The following is a 27,854-nucleotide window of genomic DNA, read 5'->3' on the forward strand; positions in this document are numbered from 1 at the left end:
AATATGTGGGTCCCACAGCTGAGAAGATTGCTTGGCATTGTTTCCAGTTTTTGTTTCCATCACTTAATTCTCTGATTTTTGAGTGATGAGTTATGGAAACTAAAAACACATTTTAGTTCTTTTCAATTTCCAAAACTCAATTTCCATGACATTTTTGTACTTAAACCCACATACATGGGACCCACTGTCAGTGCAAAGTCACACCAGACACTGCTTTTGACAAACCCACCAATTGCTCCTTCTCAGTCTTCACACCAAAAATCAACCCACACAAAAATATCCAACATCCAACCTTAGAGCTCCTCTCACACACACCTTTAGCCCAGCCACACCTACCGAGTAGCCCCACCTCAGCCAACCCGCGCCAACCCAAGCTCAGATTGACGAACGTGATGCACAAAAAACCCAGATTTTTTATAATCTTTCAAGTCCCATAAAACCCAGATTTAGCACCAAATAGAAACAAACAAAACCCACTAAAATTAAACTTAGAAATCTAAACATATGAAGTTCAAGATCAACTCAAAATTTAACATCAAAATCCATAATCAATATTAAAACATGATTTTTACTAGGTTTAGGGATACAAATCTGAAATAAAAAAAAAAGAAAAAAAAAAAAAAAAGAAGTAGCATCGGGTTTAGGGATATAGATCGTTTTTTCCCCACCATGCCGGCAAAAAAACCCACAAAAAAACCACATGACTTTTATTGGGTTTAGGGATATAGATCAAGATCGTCTTTTTCCCATCATGCTGGCAGCTTCGAGCTCACCATCGGAGCAAATGGAGACCAGGCTAAAGAAGAAGAAGCCGTAGAAGATGAAGATAAAGAAGAAGAAGCAGCAGCTAAGCTAGACGATGATGATTATGGCTTCAAACAGAGATCCTTCACTGGGTTTGTTGAGGGTTTTGGGAGAATATGTGGGCTAAAAGCGAAAAATAATTAAAGTGAAATGGCTCCTTAAGTACTAATATGTTATGCGGGTAGGCTAATCATGGCCTGACATTGTGCTCAGGTATGGGTCCCACAAAAAAAAAAGAAAAATTAAGTGATGAAAAACTGAGTGAAGTTTGCCAAATGGGTGGGTATACGAAATTGGGGTATTTTAAGTGATGAGTGATAAGTGATGAGTCACGAAAATTGAGTGAGGAGTGATGAGTGATGAAAAAAAAAAAAAAAACCAAACAGCCCCTAGCACTTCCTTGTCTTAATGAAGGGACATATCCAACTCAAATCCCCCTCAATAACTTTTCCCACGAAAAAATAAAAATACAAACACATTTTATACAGTGCTAAGAAAAGAAGTCAGACTTGGAGAGATTGGGATATCTACAGTTCCTTCTAGCATTAGTAGAACATTCTTCATCCAAGGACGAAGAGATGGCTCATCAAGAGCGCACCAGAATCCCACCATAACCTCTCTCCATTTGTCTTTGGTCGACTTCCTTTCCACTCATAAGTTTGCTTAACTCAAGAGCCTCAAAGCAATAGTATGCCCATTCCTTAAGAATGGCCTCTTCTTTGAGAATGTTAAGGACATATTTTATATATTGGGCTAATCCTTTGACAAAACGCACTTTACTTGTATTTGGGTAGATCTAGGATATGTTTAATACTTTAAAGAACATGTTGTTCACGTCTAGTATTAAAGCCATGAAGATTGGACTAAGAAACAAGTGAAGAAAATGTGTTTACTAATCCTGGATACCTGCTGGACACCTGCGGATAGCTTCTCGACAGATAGCTATCTATCGAGGTTTAATGAGGCTTAACACTTGCTATCTATCGAGGTATCTATCGAGGTTACAAAAATCAGAATTTTCAGATTTGATTTTTGGGCCAGGCTTTTGTATTTGTGTAGAGTTTCTTTTCTCACAACCTAGGCATATATAAGGCTTATTTTAGAGGTCGTCACATAAGAGAATACAAGGAGAACATATGCAAAAGGTGACCAAAGCCTTATTCTCTCTAAAATAAGCTACTGCATCTTTGCGCCTTAGGGTTTTGTAACCAAGTGTTTTTTTATCTTCATTGTTGATGAAGTGAAGAACTTTGCAGCCAACATTCTTCTTCTCAAGTTAGTGAGTGAGTCACATACTGGGATTCGTACAAAGGAGTTAGTCACGTACTAGGATTCGTGCATTAAAGGGTGGCATTCATATATTGAAGAGTTCAAAGGTTCTGAAGCGGTAGAAGATTTTTGCTGTGAGTTCATATACGGGGATTGTAGAGTTTAGGGACAAAAGTTTTGTACTAGATCTGAAACTTCTCTTTACTATAGTGAATTGCTTTTCGGGAAGGTTTCCCCACATGTTTTTTACTGTGAAACTGGTTGGTTTCATTGGTTTTCCTGGGTCATCATATCTTGTCTTATTTGTTTTTCCACTGCACTTTGTTTTGACATGATATTGATGTTTGTATGTTTTAACAAGTTTTATACATAATAAATCTAATTAACAATTTGGATTTAAAATTTGTTAATTCTATTAACCTGGGTCTAAATTTCCTAACAGAGAAGATTCCAATCAACACTCTTTCTATAACATATAAGCTCCAATGGCACAATTCTGAAATTGTATACATCTGCTTTGGTTGTCACTTACTAGTTTCGAAGCCACTCTAGTGTAAAATACCCCTTTGTTCCTCGGATGTTTTTAATTGTATTGGTTTGGTCTGGTTTTAACAACTTTGCTAGTCCAAAGTCAGAGATTTTTGCGCAACCAGATTCATCCATGAGAATGTTTTGGGGCTTTGTGTCATAATGAATGATTTGTGACTCACTTTTTATGGAGATAAAGAATTCCCTTTGCTATGTTGCGAGCTATTTCTATTCTTTCATTCCAACAAAGTTGTTTTTCCGGTTTAAAGAGTATATTTGCAAAGGAGTCATTGCTCATGTACTCATATACCAAAAGCCTATTCTCTCCATCATGGCAATACCCGAGCAAATGGATAAGATTCTTGTGGTGTGTTCTTCCAATTAGTTTAATCTCGGTTTGAAACTCTCTCTCCCTTTCAGTCAACACTTTCTCTAGTCTTTTGACGACTACAATCTATTGAACATCCATATTATTCCCATGTAAACAATCCCGAATGATCCTTTACCCAAATCTTCCTTAAAACCATCAGTCATTTTTTCAAGATCAGAATAAGTAAATGATCTTGGAGAAACATCCATGCTCAAACCAACATTTCCACTATTATTAGAGTCTTTTATAGGTCCAGACACAATTTCTATAAATTGCTATCCTAGAAATCACTAACATAATGGGTCCAAAAGCTGTAAGTAAGATGCTCATAATCAATATGTCCTTTTGAGGATTTTTTTCACGTACCATGGGAACAATGTTATACATGATGGATGTAGATTTACCAACCTTTATTAATGCTACGTTTGAATCAGTCAGTACTCTTCTTCCAAATCTCAATGGAAGCCTTTGCTTTCAGAATGCCCCATCTTTGTACAAAGTTGCTTCATAGTCACAGTCCTCCAAACATGCTGCTTAACAATCCTCTTTCGTTAATATTTTCTACATAATTGAAAAAGTGCTATGTTCCAAAAATGTATTAGATGCTTCTAACATGGTATATTTCATAATTCTATTTTTGATTTGGCAACTTTCTATAGTAAAATTCCGTTCACAACCAGAACTCCAATTGCCCTGGTGAACTTTTACATATCCAAGATGACATAAGTAGTTAGGTTATCGATCAACGGTAATACAAAACTCATTGAGTCCACAAAGGCCCTTAGGGTCACACTTATTATTAGAAGATGACCAATTGACAAGCCAATTCCCATTCTTTTTCAAATTGTGTGAGTATAGCCTGAAGATCCCTTCAGCATCAATTTTTGTAAAGTAATTTACAACTATTTTATGTTGACTTTAATTCCGTGCCAAATTTTTTTATAATTTCTTCAATCATATTTCCTTGTATGTATGTGGGTTTTTTTAATTGTAAGGGATGAGTGTGAAGACTCGAGCTTAAAAGGATGAACAAGTAGATTTTGCGAGTGTCTCGTGAGAAGTTTACCCTCGAAAGAGCCACGTGTAGAGCACATGGTTGGAAGATGAAGAGTCATGCCAGCCTGGAGGTTTTTGCAAGTGTCTCGCAGATAAGGCCAACATGCGAAATACTCACGAAACATTCTGTTTGGCAAAAAGTTGTGTTTTGCTTTACCAAGTCTTTACCCACACTATACATACCCTCATTACCCATAATTGGAAAGATTGCTTTTCAGAGAGAAAACCCTGGAAAATACACTTGAGAGTTAGAGATTGTTATACCCACAATCATTTACACATTTCTTTGTGGTTTTTCTCAACTCCTACCTCTCCATCTCTATATCCTTGAGAGGTTCATAGCCTAAACACTTACCACACTCATTCTAAGTGTAAAGTGAGATTTTGGTACTGTTAGGATGCATTGGAAGGAGCCATTCATTGGCGGATGCAATCGGGCTAAATTGTGGAATTTAGAAAGCTAGAGAAGACAAGGTTCTGAAAAGTCAGTTGATAGTAGGAACTTGGAAGGCTCAAGTACATGGGGTAGACTAGGCTTGGAGGGTCTTTTGTTATTTATGTACTCCAATTTTATTCTCTAGTGAATCGATTTCGACTTGGAGGGCCGCAGAGAGGTTTTTCGCCAAGTTCTTCGGTTTCCTCTTCGATAATATATCTCGGTGTTATCTTGTGTTTGCATCTCTCTTTCCAACTCTTTAAGCTTTTTTTTTTTTTTTTAAATTGTTGATAATGGATGAATATGGCTTATGGTAGTTTTATGCTTATGGTAGTGCTATCGGTTGTTTGTGCTCATTTACTCTTATTCCACACTTAGTCTAAGTTAGAGTAAAAGCAATCTAGCCGTAATTTTTACTTGGGGGTCTAAACAAGTTCTTGTATATTTACACAAATCCAAGCTTTCAATTGGTATCAGAGTAGGTACACTCAGATTTCATTATCCTAGTGTGATCCTAGACCCCAAGTGAGATAAATAGATCTCAATCTCTTAATGCTCCTCCATTCTTTGATGGGAGTAACTATGCTTTTTGGAAAGTACGTATGCATGCTTTTCTTTGTGCAATTGATGAGACGGTGTGGGATCCAGTTGAGAATGGGTATGTAAGACTCACTACTACTAAATCCGAATGGGATAAGGCTACTCTTGCTTTGGCAAACGCCAATAGCAAAGCTATTAATGCTATTTTCTGTGGTGTTTCTACTGATAAGTTTCACAAGATTTCGCATGTGAAGACCGCCAAAGAGGCGTGGACCATTCTTAAGACAACCTACAAAGGTACCAAGAAGGTTAAGGACACTAAGCTTCAAATGCTCACTACTCTGTATAAAGAAGTAAAGATGAGCAACGATGAGTCGTTTGATTCATTTTATGGGAGACTTAACAAGATGGTGATTGCCAAGCTCAATCTTCGGGAGAAGACGAAAGATGCCAAGGTGGTGAAGAAGATCTTGAGATCCTTACTCGAAAGCTTTTGGGCTAAGGTTACAGCCATAGAGGAGATGACAGATTTGCATGAGATAAAGATTCAAGAACTTATTAGATATCTCCAAACCTATGGGCTTAGACTCCCCTCTCATAAGTCTAGCAAATCACTTGCTCTTAAAACTATTAATGAGAGAATAGGTGATTCCTCCGAAGAAGATGATGTAGAAAAGGAGGTGGTGTTTCTTGCAAAGAATTTCTGGAAATTTATCAAGATGAAAAACAGTGGGAAGTCTTTTGGCAAAGGAAAATTCTCATCCTCCAAAAGTGACAAGAAGGAGTTCAAGAAGAAGGATAGGAAAAACTCGTCATTAATTCAAGGAATCGTGTGATATGAATGTAATGGGCACGGAAATCTCAAGAAAGAATGTCCAAACAATTTGAGAGGAAAAGGGAGAGTGTTTACTACCACCCTTAATGATTCCAAAAGCTCAAATTCGGACGCGGAAGGAGAATGTGATAGTGAGGGAAACAATTTAGCTTTCATGGCAATTACAACGGTTGACTCTAAAGATGGGTTGAGCAACATGGTTGATGAGCTTGGTGTACATTCTGAAAGTGGAGAAATTAAAGATTCGGAAGATAAGGATGTGTGCCTCAACGAAGGTGAGAAGAACCTTCAAGAAGTGTATGATGTGTTGCTTGAAGATTGTGGCAAATATGCAAAGGTTGCAAACAACGCTGTTAAGAAGATGAAGAAAATTGAAGAAGAGCATAAGTGCATGCTTGTGCAACTTAAGGAGGCAAAGTGTGAAGTTGAAGAGCTGAAGGAAGATTTGGTGAATGCCTACTTGAAAATCAAGTTCCTTGAACTTGAAATCATTCAAGAAAATGTTAAAGCGGAGTGCATTTCCACCAAGAAACTTGACAGCATGCTCTCCTCTCAAAAACCTTCAAATGAGAAAGTCAACATAGGCTATACCGGTGAAGGAGTGAACCCAAGAAGAAAGTGAGGTTCGTATCGGCCAAAAATGTAGAAAAATCTAAAGTGGAGAAGCCCGAGATTGAGACCCCTACTGTTGCAAAGAGAACCATTGGTGCAATACCAAAGAATAAAGGGAGGTCATTATCCAAAAGTCAAAGGCTACCTTAAGTGAAGAATTTCTATCATCATTGTGGCGTGTGAGGACACACAAGGCCAAATTGCTTCAAGCTTCAAGCACTAAAGAGGGCTAATTCTATGCGTGGCCAAAACAACTTAAGAAGAATGCCAAAGGGAATTCAAGCTAAAGGAGAAAATGAGGGACAACTCATTGGAGATGTTATGGAAATGTTGAAGAACATTTCATCATACCTTGCTAGCTTCACCCCAAGGTTTGAGAGTTATGTCGATCGTACCCCTCCATCTAGGGATCTCACTCAAAACACTCGTAGACTGTGGGTAAAGAAGGGTATTCATGCATGATCACTTTGATGGAAAAATATATGTTTGTATCGAATGCAAAACATACGCAATGAAAAATTAACGAATATACTTCATTCACAATTGATAACATGTACTATGTAAATTTCAGAATACAAGAACAGGAGAGTGTACCTTGGTGTAGTGAATTTCAGAACAAAGATTAGAAGTATTTGGGAACACTTTTAATCTTCACTCTAATTCCACTAACACTCAAGAGGTGTGGTCTCTCAATTAGTTATATTTGTTTGTTCAAGAGAAAATTAGAGAGTGTCCAACACTCACATACAAACCATTTCATGTTCTTATATGATCTTAATGAAAAACCACTTATATGAATTCTGTTATTAAAACCCCTTAATTAAAATTCGGTATGTTTCTCTCCTTTTATATATTACTGATTATCTAATTGAGCTAGTCTTTTGGGTCATTCCAATTGGGCTCTAGTAAGTGGCTTGGAGTGTGACCAAAAGGAAACAAATAAGACTCTAGCTCCAATGGGCCTTGGATTTTTCTGTCAATTCTTGACAAGTCCAAAGTTACCATTAATTATATTCAATACCACTATATGAATATAATTGCACTCTAGGCCTTATTAATAATTTATATCCCAAGACTTTATTATACATGCAACCCCTTCATTAAAATATTCGTAGTAATACAATGTCATGAATATAGATTGCCACTTTGAAAATTACTACATTTTAATCCTTGAGTACCCGGTTTAATCCTTTATGTTATTTGTCATATATTTATGAAATCTAATTTCATAAATATATACTTTAGTAACTCCTTACTAAAGTGGTTGGGCCCAACACTCTGAATAACCAACCCATTAAACTTATCTCAAGAGAATATTTTATATCTCCATTAAGAGATCATGAATTCTATCTTGAGAATAAATGTTCCATCAACACTAAATACGGCTGCCTAACATACTGAGGTTTTGATCGTGTCTTATAGATCTCACTCCTGATATATCAAAGTAACCTACACCTCATGATCAGGTCCATTATTCTCTCAAGATTTAGAGTTGATGTAAATAGAAGTCGTGAGATTTATTATTTATTTAACAATCATTAGGAGAATAATAAGTCTCATAGCGGTTTAGTTCAATATATCTTAACTGTTAAAACATATCAACATATCAATTAGAAGTCTTCACTTCCATGATCAAGACAAATCATCTTAGTTGATGTGTTATAATCTTTCCAGATGAAATGTCCAATTTCATCATTAACTACGAACTAAAATTTGAGTTTACAAAGAACTTGTGATTTATATCTTCTGTGACTTTTCACATAAATCACATACTATGCATCTCATAGACTAAGATAATGTCCCATTAGTTTATTTATAGATAGTCTCATATAATTAAACAATTTAGTTATTTATGACATGCCAACAAATTGGATTTTAGGGCATAAACTTCAACAATCTCCCACTTGCCCTCAAAGACAATTTACCATATATCCGACACTTATCTCCCTTTAGAGTAATTCATAGTCACTTTAAGACAAGGTTTGGAAATAAGTTTCAGCTAGATATATTGCATAAACTATCTTTTCTACTGCTACTTCTCAAGTACTCATATCTCTCTAATGAGATGATACTTACGCTTAATGTGTATCTTCACCACAAAGGATAAACACATATCTTGAAGTCCAACTTCATGAATCACAATCAAACTAAAAGTCAATATTTGTACATCCAGCAACTATCAAAACCTCACTTTTGTGGACAAGCATATAATCCCTCTTTCTCCTTAGATATTTGAGTATATGCTTTACTCCCACTAAATTATGTGATCTTTGATTCAATTGATATTTGCTTTCCATGCACACCGCAAAATAGATATTTAGCCTAGTATTTAGCATAGCATAAAGACTAGTCTTTCCCAACATCCTAATTTCTAAATTAGACCCAACATCCTAATTTCTGAATTAGACCCAACATCCTAATTTCTGAATTTTAACAAAGTTAAAGTCTTAGAATGGCTAGTCTTTCCCAAGTACTTTATATTAATCTGGATTAGACAACAAAAACTCTACATCATTCTAAATGATTAGAATGTCATTAACATACATTAAGAGATTTATTATTCTATGTAGCTTTTACACACATAAGGCCTTTTAATACTTGATCAAAATTAAACAATTTGATTCCTTGATCAAAGATGATAATTTATGATTTAGACGCTTACTTTAGTCCATAAATGGAATTTAAGCAACTTGCATTCTAAACACTATTGGTTATTTGCTATGTATAAGTCTAGTTACATCATATAGGTGTCTTCCTCAAGATTGCTACTAAAAGAAGCTTTCTTAATATCCATTGCCATATCTCTTCCAAATGAAATATAATGGATAAGAGAATTTCAATAGAGTCAAACTTGACTATTGGTGAAAAATCTTTTCATAATCGAACCATTTCTTTCTAAATGAATCTTTTCGCCACTAGTCTTGACTTTGAAGGTTTGCACCTTCAAATCTATCAATCTTATTTTTCTTGTAGACCTATTTGAGAACAATAGGCTTAATGCCACTAGGCCCCTCTACAAATTCTAGACTTTAAATAGAATCTAATTCTATTCACATAACCTTGATTCACTAATCCATATTCATATCATCTATTGTCTTTACATAGGACTGAGGATCAAATTCATATCCTTGTGGAATGACTTCAAAAGTTTATCTCAAAAGTATAAATTTATTTGGTAATTGATAATCCTCCCACTACGATATTGTACTGGTGTGTTAGCTATATATATATATAGAATAATGTCTTGTGGTGTATTTAATACAACCACCTCATTTCTAAATGTATTTTGTAGTTGTCTTTCAACAAATTCTGACATTTTTCTTCTGGAACAATTCTATGTTTAGTTTTAAGATTATTCACATAGTCATCATCAAGAACTTTATATTTGTACTTTATAAACATCTTGTCTTCTTTATGACCACCAAAAAAATCTTCTACAATTCCTTTTGGATACCCATCATAAACACACATTTTTCTACCTTTTGATCACAAGTGCTGGACATCTATAACAGTGGAAATATCATGTACTAGGTTTTCACCCAAATCACAATTTGACAAAAGTCCTAGGAACAAACTTTTGAAATCAACTTTAGAAAATGTATAGTAATTATTAGAGTATATCTCCAAAAGAAATAAGCAAATAAAAATACTTATCATGTACTTTGCTATTGCTAAAAGAGTCTTATTCCTCCTTTATGTATGCTATGACTTAAAGAAGTCATTGATACTATATTCCTTTACAATAAAGGAGCCATAGATCATATTATCCTCTGAATAGAATTCATAGATTGAGAATTTAACAAAATAATGGTTCTAAAAGCCCATCTTTCACCAATCTTGAATACCATTTAGATTAATAGGATCTAGACATAAGTGCCAAAACATACAATAATAAAGGATGAAAACTTTCTCTTTAAAAGATAAAGCATGTAAATTTCCATCTAGAAAATAATCATAGACAATGCTTAGCTTTACCAAAACGGAAACATTTTCCTTTTGGTCATGCTTTTAGGTCTAATTTCCTTTTGGCAACTACTAGGGCAACTAACTTGTCCAACTGTTTGGTATTATAATTTATTTTCCTACCACCCTTACCTTTCGGTCTAGGCTAAAAATTTGAATTAAATCATATTGATCCTAGCCTTAGCTTTTAGGGTGTCTTCCATTGCGTAGAACTCACTCATCAATTCAGATAATATAAAATAAATTTATTTTCAAAACAATTTGAATTAATCAAGTGATTCTAATAAGGACTTGTGGATCATATCCATGTGAGATTAACATTTAATCTCTACATCCAAGAATTCCAATTCATTGAAAATAAAAATATTTTCATAAAATTGTATATAATTGGAACTCCTTAAGTTTTTCTTAGCACTCAATATGAATCATACCAAAACTCTTATTTACACTTAATATGAAGTTTAAGTCTTGTACTAAATCGTGCATCTCATGCTGTAGCATAATTCAGATAGAAGCCAATGTAATATTTTACCATTACAATGGAGACTATGATCAAATTGTAAGCTATCTTCCATCAATGCATCATGCATCAGAAATTATAACAATGCTGAATCGAAACATATTTATGTACTTCAACTCCTTTAAGCACCATGTCCAAAATTATTTCTTAGTTAATGTGATTCAATTAAAATAGTAGGTAGAGAACAAAAATTTATGACAACTTTATTTTGAGACTATGTACATAATTACAGGGACATCATACTTTGCATCCATAATCATATAATATGGAACCCGAAAACCATACTATACAGGTGCAATGGCAACCTAATCTCGCAAGTAATATTCCTCAGCATTGAGTGAATACCAACTGCTATTATCAGGCAAGAAATATTCTCATTATTAATTCTATCATGGTAACTCTTACCAAACAAAAATAATTTGCTGCTTTTTCTTTAGCCTCTAAGTAATAATAGCAAGAACTCAGCATAGAGGATACTGTTGGGAAATTTAGACCCCGGTTGATAGAATTAACAAGTTTTAAACCCAAGTTATTAATTAGATTTATCATGCATAAAACTTGTTAAAACAAACAAACATCAATATCATGTCAAAACTAAGTGCAGCGGAAAAATAAATAAGACAGGATATGATGACCCAGGAAAACCAATGAAACCAACCAGTTTCACAGTAAAAAACCTGGGGGAAAACCTTCCCGTAAAGCAATCCACTATAGTAAAGAGAAGTTTCAGATCTAGTACAAAACCTTTGTCCCTAGACTCTACAAACCCTGTAGATGAACTCATAGCAGAAACCTTCTACCGCTTCATATCATTTGAACTCTTCAATATATGAACGCCACCCTTTGATGCACGAATCCTAGTACATGACTAACCAATTGCGCGGATCCCAATACGTGACTTCAATCACCAATTAGAGAAGAAGATGTTGGTTGCAAAGTTCTTCACTTCATTAACAATGAAGATCAAGAAGCACTTGATTACAAAACCCTAAGGCGCAAAGACGCAGTAGCTTCTTTTAGAGAGAATAAGGCTTCGGTCACCTTTTGCATATGTTCTCCTTGTATTCTCTTATGTGACGGCCTCTAAAATAAACCTTATATATGTCTAGGGTTGTGAGAAAAGAAACCCTACACAAATACAAAAGCCTAGCTCAAAAATCAGATCTGAAAATTTTGATTTCCGTAACCTCGATAGATACCTCGATAAATAGCATTTGTCGAGCCTCATTAAACCTTGATAGATACCTCTCTGTCGAGCAGCTATTGAGCAGCTGTCCGCAGGTGTCCAGCTATCTGTCTAGCTTTAGCAAACACATTTTCTTCACTTGTTTCTTGGTCCAATCTTCATGGCTTTAATACTAAACTTGAACAACATGTTCTTTGAGTATTAAACACATCCTAAATCTATCCAAATACAAGTAAAGTGTGTTTTGTCAAAGAATTAGTCAACTACATAAAATATTTCCTTAACAGATACTATCAAACTTAGTCTAGTGTACACCATTGCCTAGAACCATGTGTAGCCACATAACTCTACCCTTGTAAGGTTTAATCTTGTAGTACCATGATGCAAAACACCCTCCACATGGAACACAAGGCTCGAGGCCAATACGAGGTGTTTGCCCACACCACTATAAATTGTGAAGTTCAATCTTGTAGCACCATGAAAAAAACATCCTCTGCATGGAATGCAAGGCTCGAGGCCAAGACGAGATGTTTACCCCACACCACTATGAACCAACAATGGAGGCCGTGAAATCCAACCCTTGTATCTCTCTCCTACTAGAAATTAAAAAAAAAAAAAGTGGATTGTCATGAAATCATTGTGATCTAATCACAATTTTAAACCTACACATTAAATGTGTTTAATTGTTTAAATTCAATGTGATGTTACTAAGTCACGTCACGATAGCGTAACGAAAATTCGCGTAATCACAAAGAAGTTTAACCTTGTAATCCGTGAAGTAAATACCCTCTGCATGGAATGCAAGACTCGAAGTCAAGACAATGTATCTATTCACATTACAATAAACTTAACAAAAGGGTTATTTTAGTACTCCCACTTGTTATTTGGGTTTTTCTTAAATAATTGTGATCCCATCACAACTAATAACCTTGCACTTGTTGAAGACTCTAATCTTATTAGAATCACTATTTAAAATGGAAGTCCTAAACTATTTAGGATTCCTTAAACTCTAATGTATCAAAATTAGTATAGAACTCTATCCTTAACTTATTTGGCTAAGAATTCTAATCTCATTAGAAACTATATACTTTTTAATTAAGCTTTAATCTCATTGAAACTTCTAATTAAAATAAATTAAGGAATTTCAATCATACAACAATTCCAATCTCATTAGAATGTTTACAAAAAGACAAATTCCAAACTATTTAGGACTAAAAGTTCTATTTAACCAACACCATTGATCTCATTAGGTCTTTTAGTTTGTCAAAATGCGTAATCTAATCACACACAGCCTTGCACTTTATACATTTGATCAAAAAAATTGAAAAAATTCAAACCAAACTTCAGAGGCATTCTTGTGAGAATCTCGCGACTAAGCTCTTCTCGCAAAAATGGGTTAAGGCAAAAAAAATGAAAACACAAAATTCAGACAGAAACTTTTGCAACTGTCTCACGACTGATTCGCGAGTAAAGCTTACCCGCGAAACGTTTTGTGCTTTGGAGGCATTTTTCGCGAGTTACCTTCTTGCAAAGTTACTCGCGAAAAACGCATGTTTTCAATTTTTAAAGGGCAGATGTGGACAGATTTCAACAGTTTTTCATAAACAAACAACCACCATTTGAACATAATAGATAGAATATGATATCAAAACTGAATTCTGTTGATGCTATAGCCTTAAAGATGAATTTAACATACTTAAATTCATATTTAAACAACATCATAACATCAATATCAGTTTTTATCAAATCATAGTTTCAACAACCATGCAAAAAATTAAATGCATGATCTTCTAACAACATGAAACTATTATCTCTAATTCCAAAACTCACAAAACATGTTATTCAGATTCAAAATTGAAGACCGCTCTAATACCGTTTGATGGAAAAATATATGTTTGTATCGCATACAAAACATACACAACAGAAAATTAACGGATCTACTTCATTCGCAATTGATAACAAATACTATGTAAATTTTAGAATACAAAAACAAGAGAGTGTACCTTGGTGTGGCGAATTTCAAAACAAAGATTAGAATTACTTGGAAACATTTTTAATCTTCACTCCAATTCCACTAACGTCCAAGAAGTGTGGTCTCTCAATCAGTTATATGTGTTTGTTCAAGAAAGAATTAGAGAGTGTCCAACACTTACATACAAACCATTTCATGTTCTAATATGATCTTAATGAAAAACCACTTATATGAATTCTATTATAAAAACCCCTTAATTAAAATTTTGTATGTTTCTCTCTTTATATATATAACTGATTATCTAATTGGGCTAGCCTTTTGGGCCATTCTAATTGGGCTCTAGTATGTGGCTTGGAGTGGGACCAAAAGGGAATAAATAAGACTCTAGCTCCAATGGGCTTTGGGCTTTTCTGTCAACTCTTGACAAGTCTAAAATTGCTATTAATTATATTTAATACCACTATATGAATATAATTGCACTCTAGGCCTTATTAATAAATTATATCCCAAGACTTTATTATACATGCAACCCCTTCATTAAAATATTCATAGTAATACAATGTCATGAATATAAATTGCCACTTTGAAGATTACTACATTTTAATCCTTGAGTACCCGGTTTAATCCTTTATGTTATTTATTATATATTTATAAAATTCAATTTCATAAATATATACTTTAGTAACTCCTTACTAAAGTGGTTGAGCCCAACACTTTGAATAACCAACCCATTAAACTTATCTCAAGGGAATATTTTATATCTTCGTTAAGAGATTATGAATTCTATCTTGAGAATAAATGCTCCATCAACACTAAATACGACTGCCCAACATACTGAGGTTTTGATCGTGTCTTATAGATCTCACTCTTGATATATCAAAGCAACCTACACCTCATGATCAGGTCCATTATTTTCTCAAGAATTAGAGTTGATGTAAATAGAAGTCATGAGATTTATTTTTCATTTGACAATCATTAGGAGAATAATAAGTCTCATAGCGGTCTAGTTCAATATGTCTTAACTCTTAAAACATATCAACATATTAATTAGAAGTCTCCACTTCCATGATCAAGACAAATCATCTTAGTTAATATGTTATAGTCTTTGCAGATGAAATGTCCAATTTCATCACTGACTACGAACTAAAATTCTGAATTTACAAAGAACTTGTAATTTATATCTTTTGTGATTTTTCACATAAATCACATACTATGCATCTCATGGACTAAGATAATGTCCCATTAGTTCATTTATAGATAGTCTCATATAATTAAAGAATTTAATTATTTATGACATTCTAATAAATTGGATTTTGGAGCATAAATTGGATATTTATGATATAGATTGGGCAGACCTGTTCGGAAACTTTGAGGATCCCATTGATGAATTAGTCAAAGAGTTTTACTCGAACCCTTGGCTCACCAGAGCTGAACTGAAGTGTTGGGTTCGAGGAAAGGATTTTATCATCACTCCGGATTATCTTGCAAAGATTCTTCACATCAATCGTCTGGCGCATTTGGACATTTCACCATATGATGATAGACTAGCTCCAGTGATAGAGATTTTTGACATTCTAGGAGCTGATCATGAGGTCTCCGCCAAAGGCACATCCATTGGTACTGCAAAGTTTGGACCAAAATTGAAGACTCTCACATTGATCATGTTTTCCAATCCATATCCACTGACCAACACTACGTTCATCAATCTTGGAAGAGCATAGTTCTTATGTGATCTAATCAAAGGAGCTCAAATTGACATTTGTTCTCACATATTCCAGACTATGGGGAAAACAGTAGGACAATCAGTTGCACGAATGTGTCTTCCTTTCTACAGTCTTGTAATGAAAACCAGGGTTCTTAAAGGTGCTCGTGCACCAAAAGATGGAACTATCCTACTCCATCATCGATCAATATCCTTGATGTCACTCCAAATGAGCAAGAGTCACTCTTATTCTGAACAGGGAAAACAAAGTCCCTCCAAAACACCAAAGAGCAACTCCTCCCAACATGCCACCCCACCGGACATCGATCAGCTGCTTCCACTATCCCTGAGCATCCCAAGACTAAATTTCCTCACACTCTTAAGCCGCAGTCTACCAGCACTTAGCCAGAACCATCTAGTTCTCATTCCAATAGGTTGACAACCTTGGTTGAAGGTTTGCATGAGCGTATTTCTGGTGTTGCTAATGTCATATACTCTACCAACAACCAAGTTCAGATTTGTCGAATAACCATTGAGACGTAGTTGGATGAGATTCAACGCAAGCTAGATTTAGCTATTCGTGCCAAAAAGGGGAAGAGCATCTAAGTGTGTGTGTGTGTGTGTGTGTGTGTGTGTGTGTGTGTGTATGTGTGTATCATTGACTATAGCATATAGTAAGAGGGAGAGCTTCACATGCAAGGAGAAAGGAGGTGTGCATATTGAGAGGGGGAAAACTATGAGCTCAAAAGGAGGAAGCTTACCTACAGTCACAAACACTTTTGGATAGTCTAACCATTGTTTGGCTAGTGTAGTTTACTTTAAAGTTTTTAAAGCTTTTGGATATTTTTACATTGCTTTAGTTTAAAGATTTTAAGTACTTTAGTTTAAAACTTAATTATCTTTAGTACTGTTGTGTATCTTGGTTTTTATAGCCTTCTTTGATGCTTATTGTTATCTATTGCTCTTAGCTTTAGTTTCCTTAATGCATCATACTTGTTGGACATACTATTGATTTTAGCTTCTCTCTTAATTGCATTGCCTGTCCGGATAATCATTTATTGGATAAATGTTCATTGTAGTCATTTCTTAATGACTGTTCATGTTTGATCAAGTTATGCTTCATAGCTTATATCTCTTTTGGTATCTTGATCGCATTTTGCTTGTTCCTATATGTATCTTGTATTCTACTTGTCATGAGCTTAATGAAAATTTGTTGCATGTGCAAGTGTTCCAGGATACAGGTGTATACGGTGCAAGTGCTTCACAGCTTCTAGAATTAGGTGTGAGTGAGTTTTGCCTATGTCCCCAAACTCATATTTAATCTATTTAGGGGTTTTGTCATAGAATAGCCAAAGGAGGAGACTGTAAAGTTGTAATTTACAACTATTTTATGTTGGCTTTAATTCCATGCCAAATTTGATTGTAATTTCTTCAATCATATTTCCCTTTATGTATGTGGGTTTTTTTTTTTTTTTTTTTTTTTTAATTTTAAGGGATGAGTGTGAGAGTGTAAAGACTCAAGCTTAAAAGGATGAACAAGTGGATTTTGCGAGTGTCTCGCAAGAAGCTTACCCGCAAAAGAGCTACGTGTAGAGCACATGACTGGAAGATGAAGAGTTATGCCAGCCTGGAGGTTTTCGTGAGTGTCTCACAAGTAAGGCCAACCCGCGAAGTACTTGCAAAATATTATGTTTGGCAAAAAGTTGTGTTTTACTTTACCAAGTTTTTACCTACACTATATATACCTTCATTACCCACAAATTGGAAATGGTGCTTTTCAAAGAGAAAACCCTAGCAAAAACACTTGAGAGTTAGAGATTGTTATACCCACAATCATCTACACATTTCCTTGTGGTTTTCCTTAACTCCTACCTCTCCATCTCTATATCATTGAGAGGTTGATAGCCCAAACACTTACCACACCCATTGAGTGTAAAGTGAGATTTTGGTGTTGTTGGGAAGCATTAGAAGGAGCCATTCATTGGCAGATGCAATCGAGTTGAATTGCGGGATTCAGAAAGTTAGAGAAGATAAGGTTCCGAGAAGCAAGTTGGTAGCAAGAGCTTGGAAGGCTCAAGTACACGGGGTAGACTAGGCTTGAAGGGTCTTTTGTTATTTATATACTCCAACTTTATTCTTTAGTGGATCGATTTCGACTTGGATGCTCATGGAGAGGTTTTTCGCTGAATTCTTCGATTTCATTTTCGATAACACGTCTTGGTGTTATCTTGTGTTTGCATTTCTCTTCCTAACTCTTTAAGCTTTTTTTATTTTATTTTTTTTTTATTGTTGATAATGGATGAATATGGCTTTGGGTAGTGCTATCGGTTGTTTGCGCTTATTTATTCTTATTCAGTATTTAGTCTAAATTAAAGTAAAAGCAATATAGCCGTAATTTTTATTTAGGGGTCTGAACAAGCTTTTGTGTATTTACACAAATTCGAGCTTTCAATTCTCATTAGACGAATTGTATCGTTTGTTGGATAGCCGCCTTGAGTAAGATTTGATAGGTATTTGCCAGTGGAATTGAGCAAGTAGAGATGGCCATCATCATCAAGACAGTGACACGTTATTGCCTTGTCCATTTGTACTAGAAGCCCAATAAGCATGTTTAACTTTTAATTCAGGTATGTATGGGTACTGCACCAGGTTTTTATCTGCTTGCATTACCAATTGGAATATTCCTGTCGATTGGTCAGATTCTGAAACACTCGAAACCAACTTTGTTCTAGCTATAAGAGACACTGACCCTGTAAAATGGTAGTGATTGGGTTTTTGAAACTTTGCCATATAATATCCTTGTTAGAATTATATAGGACAAAGTTTCCCCAATTAAGCATTGATATCCATGTTGCACGTTCAAGAGGATTGACAATGGCTGAATCATTGCCTTGTGCATATTGCAGGATAAGTTTACCATCACTAGTGAAATTCAATGTAACATCAGCGAGAGTTAGAGGATTGTCTCAGTTGGCTGTCCAAATTACTGTCTTTTCAGAATTCTTGGCAAGAAAAACTCTTACAGCATATCCATCGGATTGTTGGTAGAAGCCAAAGGCTTATAGACCAAAGCGTGACAGCCATGAAGACTTGATAGTAGGTGTTAAAGAAGAGCCTAGGTTTACAATGGATTCTCCTTGCTGAGCTTCGGCAATAAAAATTGCTCAGAAAACAAGAAAAAGTAGGACAGTTCCATCATTGGATAATTGCAATTTCTCTATCTAGTTTCCTTTTACTCTAGTTTCAAATGGGAAATGAACAATAACGTTTAAGAATTAATAATTCAATCCACCTCCATGTATAGTCAATAAAGCTATCTCAATGTGCGTACCTTGTCGTATACAAAGTGCCTAGTTATGGTGTCGTAAACCGTAAAAAAATAAATAAATAGGAACCGTTTGGAATGGAATAGTGAGAGAGAATTCTACACTTGAGTAAATATCTTTCGGTGAATTGAAAAGTCGCCCCTAAAAATCTGCATAGTAGTGAAAGAATTATTCATATAAGTCTCCTTTTTTTTTGGATGAGCACTCCAAGTCCTTCTCTTTGTAGACTAAAAAGTCTGTGAATGTGAATATTTAAAGTCTCTCCACTAGTCTGCCAATGAATTATGAGTCTTCCATAGGACTATACATGTTAACCCCAGCAACAGGGTATTTAATTTCAGAGTCAGTCCCAACCACCGTACGGGCTAACTCTAGCAAGTAGCAACACTGCTATCATGAAGGATATTTAAGACTACCGCACCAATGATTCAAATTCATTCAACATTGTCGGCTTTGTTGTTCATTAGATTTAAAATCACTTGAGAATGGGATTCAGTTAGAAACAACTCATTTGAGGAGTATAAACGGTTAGAAATACTTAATGAATGTACTGTATTTTTTATAATAATAGAATATACATGAGTGTCTTTATATAGGAGGCAGATGTATGTAGTACAAGTAAGAGTGCTATATAAGTAAACAAGGTGAGTCTAAAGCTCACAACCCAATACATGTTAACAGCCCCCCTCAAACTCAAGCTGGGTGTGAGACCAACTTGAAATTGTCAACCAAAGTACGATGGCATCCCTTAGGATATGACTTGGTGAAGATATCTGCAAGTTGATCTTTAGAAGAGACCGAGAATAGCTTAAGAGCACCCTGTACAAGATGATAACGGATAAAATGACAATCGATCTCGATGTGTTTAGTTCATTCATAGAAGACATCATGTGAGAAATATGAATGGTACTTTGGTTGTCACTATAAAGAGGAATAACAGAGGATGTGGACACACATAAATCCTTAAGAAGCCATCGTAGCCAAAGGAGCTCAGATATGGTATCAGCAAGGGGCGATATTTTACTTCAGTACTGGAGCGGGCCACATGGGTTTGTTTCTTACTTCGCCAAGAAATCAGAAAAGAACCAAGAAGAAAGCAATAATCAGTGGTGGACCTATGATCAGTGGGATCTCCCGCCCAATCAGCATCAGATAATGTATGGAGAACAAGAGGAGACTAAGCTGAGTAGAAAAGGCCATGGAAGAGAGTGCCCTTTAAGTATTGAAGAATGCGCAGAATAGCAGCATAGTGAGTCGATCGTGGAGCAAATAGATACTGGCTTACCTAGTGAACAACATAGGAAATGTTTGGACGAGTGACAATGAGATAAACTAGGTTGCCAACCAATCATTTGTAAAGAGAGGGATTAGACAATGGTTTCTCCCTCAAGGGAGTCAGATGTGCATTAAGTTCAACCGGAGTGTCAACAGTTTTGCTATCAGTGAGTCCAGTTCGAGACAAAAGTTCAGAAGTATACTTGGCTTGAGTAATATAAAGACCATCTGTAGAATGAGTGATTTCAAGACCCAAGAAATAGCTAAGATGTCCAAGATCTTTCATCTCAAACTGCTAACTGAGAAATTCCTTAAGGTCTTGAATGCCATTGAGGTCATCACCAGTTATGATTATATCATCCACATATAAGAGAAGCAAAATGGTGTCTTTGTTAGTGTGACGAAGAAATACGGCAGAATCATAAGGACTGGCATTGTAACCTAAGCGAAAGATGGTGGAGCTAAACTTGGCAAATCAAGCTCTTAGAGCTTGTTTAAGGCTATAAAGAGCACGTCGAAGGTGACAAACCTTGTTTGATTCAACAGAGAGACCAGGAGGAGGCATATAAACTTCATCACTTAAATCCCCATTAAGGAAGGCATTTTTGACATCCATCTGAAAAATGTCTCATTTACTGGCAGCGGGGACAGTTAGGAACGAACAGATGAAATATGAGCAACTAGAGCAAATGTCTTTTCATAATCAATCCCATATTCTTGTGCAAAACCTTTTGCAACAAGATGAACCTTATAGCGCTCAATGGACCTATCGGAGTGAGTCTTGATTTTGTAGATGCACTTACAACCAACCACAGATTTTCCAAGGGGGAGAGTCATCAAATCCCAAGTATGGTTTTTAGATAATACATCAAGTTCCTCTTTCATTGCAATTTGCTATAAAGGGTCAATGGAGGCCTCACGATAGGTGTGAGGCTCGTGAAGTGTAGCAAGGGTAGTATAATAATGATAGTCAAGTAAATGTGTAAGAATTAATCTTACTTGAGTTGAGTGACGAGGTGGAATGTCTTGTGCAAGATCTTTAGGAGAAGCAGGTTCAGGGGACCTAAGCTTTGGATTGGGTGGCTCATCTTCGACTTATTCATCTTCCACCTGTTCATTAAAGGGTGATCCAAGAGAGGCATAAAAAATATCTGGTGGTCAGATAGAGAAGTCTATAGGAGGATCAGGAGCAACTATAGAAGGAATATGTGGCCTATCTGGAAAAAGTTCCAAGACAGAGGAGGTAGATAGGGAGGCACGAAAGTGAAAGAGCTCGACAAAGGAGCGATGTTCTCAAAAGACAACATTGTGGGAGATGCGAAGACGATGAGAGATAGGATCATAACACCGATACCCCTTTTGATTTTTTCCATAGCCAAGAAAACAACAAAGTCTAGACCGAGGTTCAAGTTTGTTATGCTCATGTGATTGAAGAAGAACGAAACAAGCAAAACCGAAGGAGCGAAGGCGGTGATAGTCTAGAGGTGACTCAAAAAGGCGCTCATATGGAGTTTGATTTTGGATAACAGAACTTGGAATGCAATTAATAGCATGAAGAGCAATTTCGCCCCAAAAAGAAGCAGGAACTTTGCAGAGAAAAGGAGAACACGAACAGTGTCAAGAATATGATGAAGTTTTTGTTCGGCTCTACCATTTTGCTGAGAGGTACCTAGACAAGTTAGTTGATGAACAGTGCCATAGAAATGCAAAATAGCTTGAAAAGCATATTGAGGGTACTCAAGAGCATTATCAGATCGAAAAATTTTGATACATTTGGAAAATTGAATTTTAACCATTTTTGCAAAATTATAATATACTTGCAATAATTCAGAAACAATGTTTCATATGAAAAATCTAGCTATAGCGAGAATAATCATTACCAAAAATAATAAAATATCGAGATCCACCAATACTAGAAACAGAGGAAGGCCCCCAGACATCAGAATGAATTAAGTCAAAGATATCAGTGGACATTGATTCACTAGTATTTAAAGGCAAAACTGGTTGTTTTCTTAATTTACAACACAATTAAAATTTTCTGTGAACACTGAACCTAACAAACCTTTAAAAGCCAAGTGTTGTACCTGAAAGGAAGATGCGTGACCAAGTCGGGCGTGCCAAAGTGCAAAGGAAGGAATAGAAGAAACTGCAATAGCAGCAGCAGCAATAGAAATAGGGGCAACAGGTGGAAGACGAAGGTTGTCCATGGGAAACATACGCTCAACTTTGGGACTGGTCCCAAGCTCCAGTCTCGTCCTCAGATCCTACACAGTACACCCAGAATAATCAAAGGTAATGCGATAACCCAACTAGCGGTGCATGGTGGCACGTGAAGAAGGGAGGCGGTGCATGGAGGCGCATGATGTTATAGCCAAGACTTCTAGCGGCACGTGGGGGCGCGTGAGAGGTTTGATGAAGACGATTTTTTTCACAGAAGAGCAAATTGGAGAGAGTACTTTCTGATGGTACAATCTGTGGTTTGATCGGAGAAGCAGAAGTGGTAGTGGTAGCAAGGCAGTGGTCTTTAATGTATTGGAGTCGCGATGGAGGCAGTGGTGCTGTTGACAATGACGGTTGCATTGGATGACACCCAAGAAGACAAGATTGCTTAAGAGCGACACACCAAAGGATTAGAGCAGTGGCTCTGATACCATGTTAGAAATACTGTATGAATGTATTGTACTTCTCAGAATAATAGAATATACATGAGTGCCTTTATATAGGAGGTAGATATGTATAGTACAAGTAAGAGTGCTATACAAGTAAACAAGGTGGGCCTAAAGCCCACAACCCAATACACATTAACATAAACAAAGAAGTAGCAAAGAAAGAAAGCACAAAAAAGTATACACTTTCCATATTACCAAGACCAAATCAAATTATTGATTATTAGAAGAAATCATAGGAATGGAATAAATCAATAAATTGTGGGGATTGTGATTGAGTTGTGTATGTAATTCCCATTATAAAAATGGGTTACTATTCTAATGTATTAGTATCACCCTTTAAATACTGTAAAAGGATAATTATAGGTTTATATTGTAGTAGCAGTGTAAATCTTATATTATAGACTAAACAAATGTTTTGTTTAGTCTACAATGTAAGATTTACATTGTTAGTAGTCCAGTACAATGTAAATTAAGAGTTTCCCTAGTAAATTATCCTTTTTAGTTCTTGGGCTTATGATGTAGACCAAGTGACCAAACCATTTAAATACTCTCACAAATTTCTACATGGTATCAATGCACTAGCACTCACATAAGTCACTTCGATCCTGTGGACCGATGTCATTTTCTTTCTCTTTCCCTTGTTATTTTTTTTCTTCCTGACATTGCCTTGCATCGTAACCAACTAGACCTAAACTCCAAAATATCACACATGATTTCCAATGAAAGACACATACCTACACTAAACTCACACCACTCCATAAATTTTTAGATTTTTATTTTCTTGCTCCTAACATATTTGAAAGCTCAGATTTGTGAAAGAAACAAGAGCTGTTCAGACCTCAAATTAAAAGATTACGGCTTGGTTGATTTTACTCTAACTTAAACTAAGTGTGGAATAGAGTAAATGCGAGCAAACAAACAATAAAATTACTCCAAGCCATATTCAACATATAACAGCAATAAAATGATAGCTAAAAGAGTAGGAAAGAAAGATACAAATACAAGATAACACGTCGATGTGTTATCGAAGAATGAACTGAAGAACTCGGCAAAAAACCTCTCTGCCACCCTCCAAACAGAAAATCGATCCACTAGACAATAAGTTGGGATATACGAATAGCAAGAGACCCACAAAGCCTAATCTACCCAATGCATCTAAGCCCTCAAAGCTCCTACTCCAACAAGGCTTCTCGGAACCGTGTCTTGTTTAACTTTCCAAACCCCGCAATACGCTCGATTGCATCTGCCAAAGCTTGACTTTTTCCAATGCTTCCCAGCAGCACCAAAATCTCAATTTACACTCAAAATAGGTGTGGTAAGTGTTTAGGCTATCAACCTCTCAAAGATATGGATATGGAGAGGTAGGAGTAGAGGACAAACACAAAGGATTGTGTAGATGATTGTGGGTATAACAATCTCTAACTTTCAAGTGTGTATGCTAGGGTTTTCTCTCTGAAAAGCACTCCTTACAATATGTGGGTATATATAGTGTAGATGAAGACAGGGTGTAGTAGATAAGCCAAAATGGCAAAACAGAATGTTTCACGCGTATTTCATCGAAAGGCCTTACCCCCGAATTACTCGCGAAAACCAGCTGTCACCAGTTGTCATGACTCTTCACATTATAGTCATGTGCTCTGCGCGTGGCTCACTTCGCGAAGAGTCTACTCGCGAAATACCAGCAAAATCCACTTTGTCTTCAATTAAAATCTTGAGTCTTCACGCTTTCTCTCACACACAACCCATACAATGAAATTCCACATAAAATATAGGGTAAACATGATTGAACCAAATTACACTCAAATTTGGCAAAGAATTAAAGCCAACACAAAATAGTTGTAAATAACAACTTTACAATCTCCCCATTGGGCTATTCTATGACAAAACCCCTAAAATAGACTCTAGACTTAAACGTGAGTTTAGGAACAGTGGTAAAACTCATTCACACATAATCTAGAAGCTGTGAAGCACTTGCACGTATACACCTGTATCCTAAAACACTCGCACACAAACAAAACTTTCATTAAGCTTATGACAAGTTGAATACAAGGTATGTATAGGAACAAGTAAAATGTGATCAAGGTAATTAACAAGATATAAACTATGAAGCATAACTTGATCATACAAGAACACTCATCAAGGAATGACCATAATGAACATTTAATTAGTAAATGATCATCAGGACATGCAATGCAATTAAGAGCAATGCAAAAATAAATTGCATGTCCAAACACACAACCAATGCAAAACACTAAAATATTTGCATTAAGGATACAAGATTCAACAAGGGCACAATTGTGTAGTTCTAAAGATAATGTATGCATTAGTCTAAAGTACTTAAAAAATGCTACAAAGCAAGGATACATAAACAAAGTACTAAATATAAACTGAAGTTTTAAACTAGAGTACTTTAAAGCTTTAAAAGGAAGCAATGTAAATATCCAAGAGTTATAAAAACTATAGAGGTAAAAGAAAGTAGACTACTAAAACAAAAGTAAACTATTAAACCACCAAAATAAACCAATATCTATGATATGCTCCCCTTCAAACTAAGCAGCTCCTCCGCAAACTACTCTCCCTTTTTGACAGAAATGGCCAAAGAGGCTAGAACTTATCAGATTCTGATTCGGAGCCCTCTTGATGCCACCGCTACTCCATCATCATGTCATCAATCTGAGACGATAGTGCAGTAATTTGGCCTTCAACAGATAAACTGATCCGAGGTCTGTTGCACATGGGATTCTTACCATACATCTACTTAACCCTTGCAATAAGACGATCAAAGGGATCGGGTCCTCGTGCTTGTGCTTGGGAGTATAGTTGTGCAAAGCCCTTCAGGGCTGATGTGAACTTATCAATCTCCTCCTCCGTGTCCCCACCTTCTTCCTCAACATTGTCCCTTGGGATTTGAGAAATGCTGGTTTTTGGTCCGGTAATATGGGCTTTGCTTCAAGTCATTATTGGAGTAATCGGAGAGTCTCTTTGCACCAAGGTAAGACCACTTGGAAACTTTAGCCTTGTTCTTGCTATAAGAGTCATGATGAGACTTGGGAATGGCAAGACGGTTCTCGAATTCCTCTTGGTGATGAATTTGGTCTAGAGGTAGTATATGTGACCGCATATGTCGATCTTCTTATGTGTGAAGAGATCATACAGAAACATGGTTCTTGGTTCAGATAGTGTGGTCAAGTTCGTCACCGAGTAGAGGTTATGGATCATGATATAGGCCAATGTCCTCATCTCTATGGCGAAAGGAATTGTGTACATTGACCTTTTTTTTAGAGAACCACTGAGGAGATTCGCCATTTACTCAAGAGAATCTAATCTATCATCATATTGGATGGAAATTTGTTGAGATGAAGGACGAACTTCCAATACCTCTTGGATAGATTCCCTCGTGATAAAGAATTCTCTCTGCATCACCAAACAATTAATGCGCTCCCCTTCCACAATGACATTTGCAAAGAATTCCCTTATGATTTCAGCAAAGACATTCCCACTTGGGTTCAGCAGCTTTGTCCATGTCCTCTCCTTGAATACTTCAGGAATGCAAGTGTTTTCAAGATTTTCCATTCTTACAACTCTTTCCATGATGATAGTTGTCCTTTTGTAAAAGTCGTTATAGTCCAAGCTTGCCTCAACGCTTTGAAAATTCTCTGAGTCCAAGCGTGGATGCTTTGATGATTTCTTTGTGGTAGAATGTTTAGTAGGATACATTTGCAAAAATAGTCACAAGACACAAAGGCACAAGTGCAAAAACACAAAACAAGAACACAAACTTAATTAGTACCAAGTTAGTCCATAAAACAAACTACAAAGTCCTAAACAGAACATAAACAATGTCACAAGATCATGTTATGAGTGCTAAATATGTAACAACATTTATCTAGCATGAGTGATATGCAAAACATGACAAGTGAACAAGTGTTTGCATCAAGTGTGCATGTGGTGTGCATATGTGATGCATGATCAAGGCATGACAAAGCAAATTTGGGTCAAAGTGTGTAAAAAACACAACCAATGATCAAATCATGATAAACATGTATAATCATGGTAATTTCCAAAGATTGGTACTTATTGGATTCCAAAACAACACCAAAATGCCATTTGGGCATTTTATCAAACACTTGGTATGCACCAACACAACTAACATGTAAACAATACATGAACATATGTAAATCTTGCCTAAATACATGTTAAAATGCCACAAGGGGCCAACACAAACACAAACAAAGCAAATGGGATAGAGCCCAATCAAGAAATTGAAAAAAAAAATTCACAAGCAAGAAGTTTCCCAACCCTTTTTCAAAAATATACTCAACTCCAAACCTAAAATTTCAGGCATAAACTTAAGAAATAAGGAGAAAAGATTGATTACACATACCTTAGAGATGATTTTGAGAAGATTTCTCTTGAGTTTTGGTTGGGTTTTTGAGAGAAAATAGGTTTAGTGTTGAGAGAGGCTTGAGGGAGGCAAAGGGTGTGAGTTTGAAAAACTGTTATATTCACCCCTTTAAAAACTGAATACATGCGTTTTTTGCGGGACAGCTTCTCGCGAAGTTACTCGCAAAAAATGCCTCTAAAGCACAAACTTTTCACGGGTAAGATTTACTCGCGAGACATTTGCGAAAGTTTCTATTTGAATTTCTTGTTTTTTCATTTTTGCCTATCTTATTTTTGCGGGAGAAGCTTCTCGCGAAAATGCCTTTGAATGAGTTTTTGATGAAAACATTGAAAATGCAATATGAAAAAAAAAAAAAACTCAAAACACAAAAGCATAAAAACACTTTC

At 35.9% G+C, this 27,854-nt stretch overlaps 1 pseudogene; it reads right to left on the reverse strand.

The window, feature by feature from the left end:
* Positions 1-1,284: 1,284 nt before the first annotated feature.
* Positions 1,285-26,780, reverse strand: LOC142612110 (G-type lectin S-receptor-like serine/threonine-protein kinase LECRK3; annotated as a pseudogene).
* Positions 26,781-27,854: the final 1,074 nt, after the last annotated feature.

The sequence above is a fragment of the Castanea sativa genome, chromosome 10, assembly GCF_040712315.1.
Source record: "Castanea sativa cultivar Marrone di Chiusa Pesio chromosome 10, ASM4071231v1".
NCBI lineage: Eukaryota > Viridiplantae > Streptophyta > Magnoliopsida > Fagales > Fagaceae > Castanea > Castanea sativa.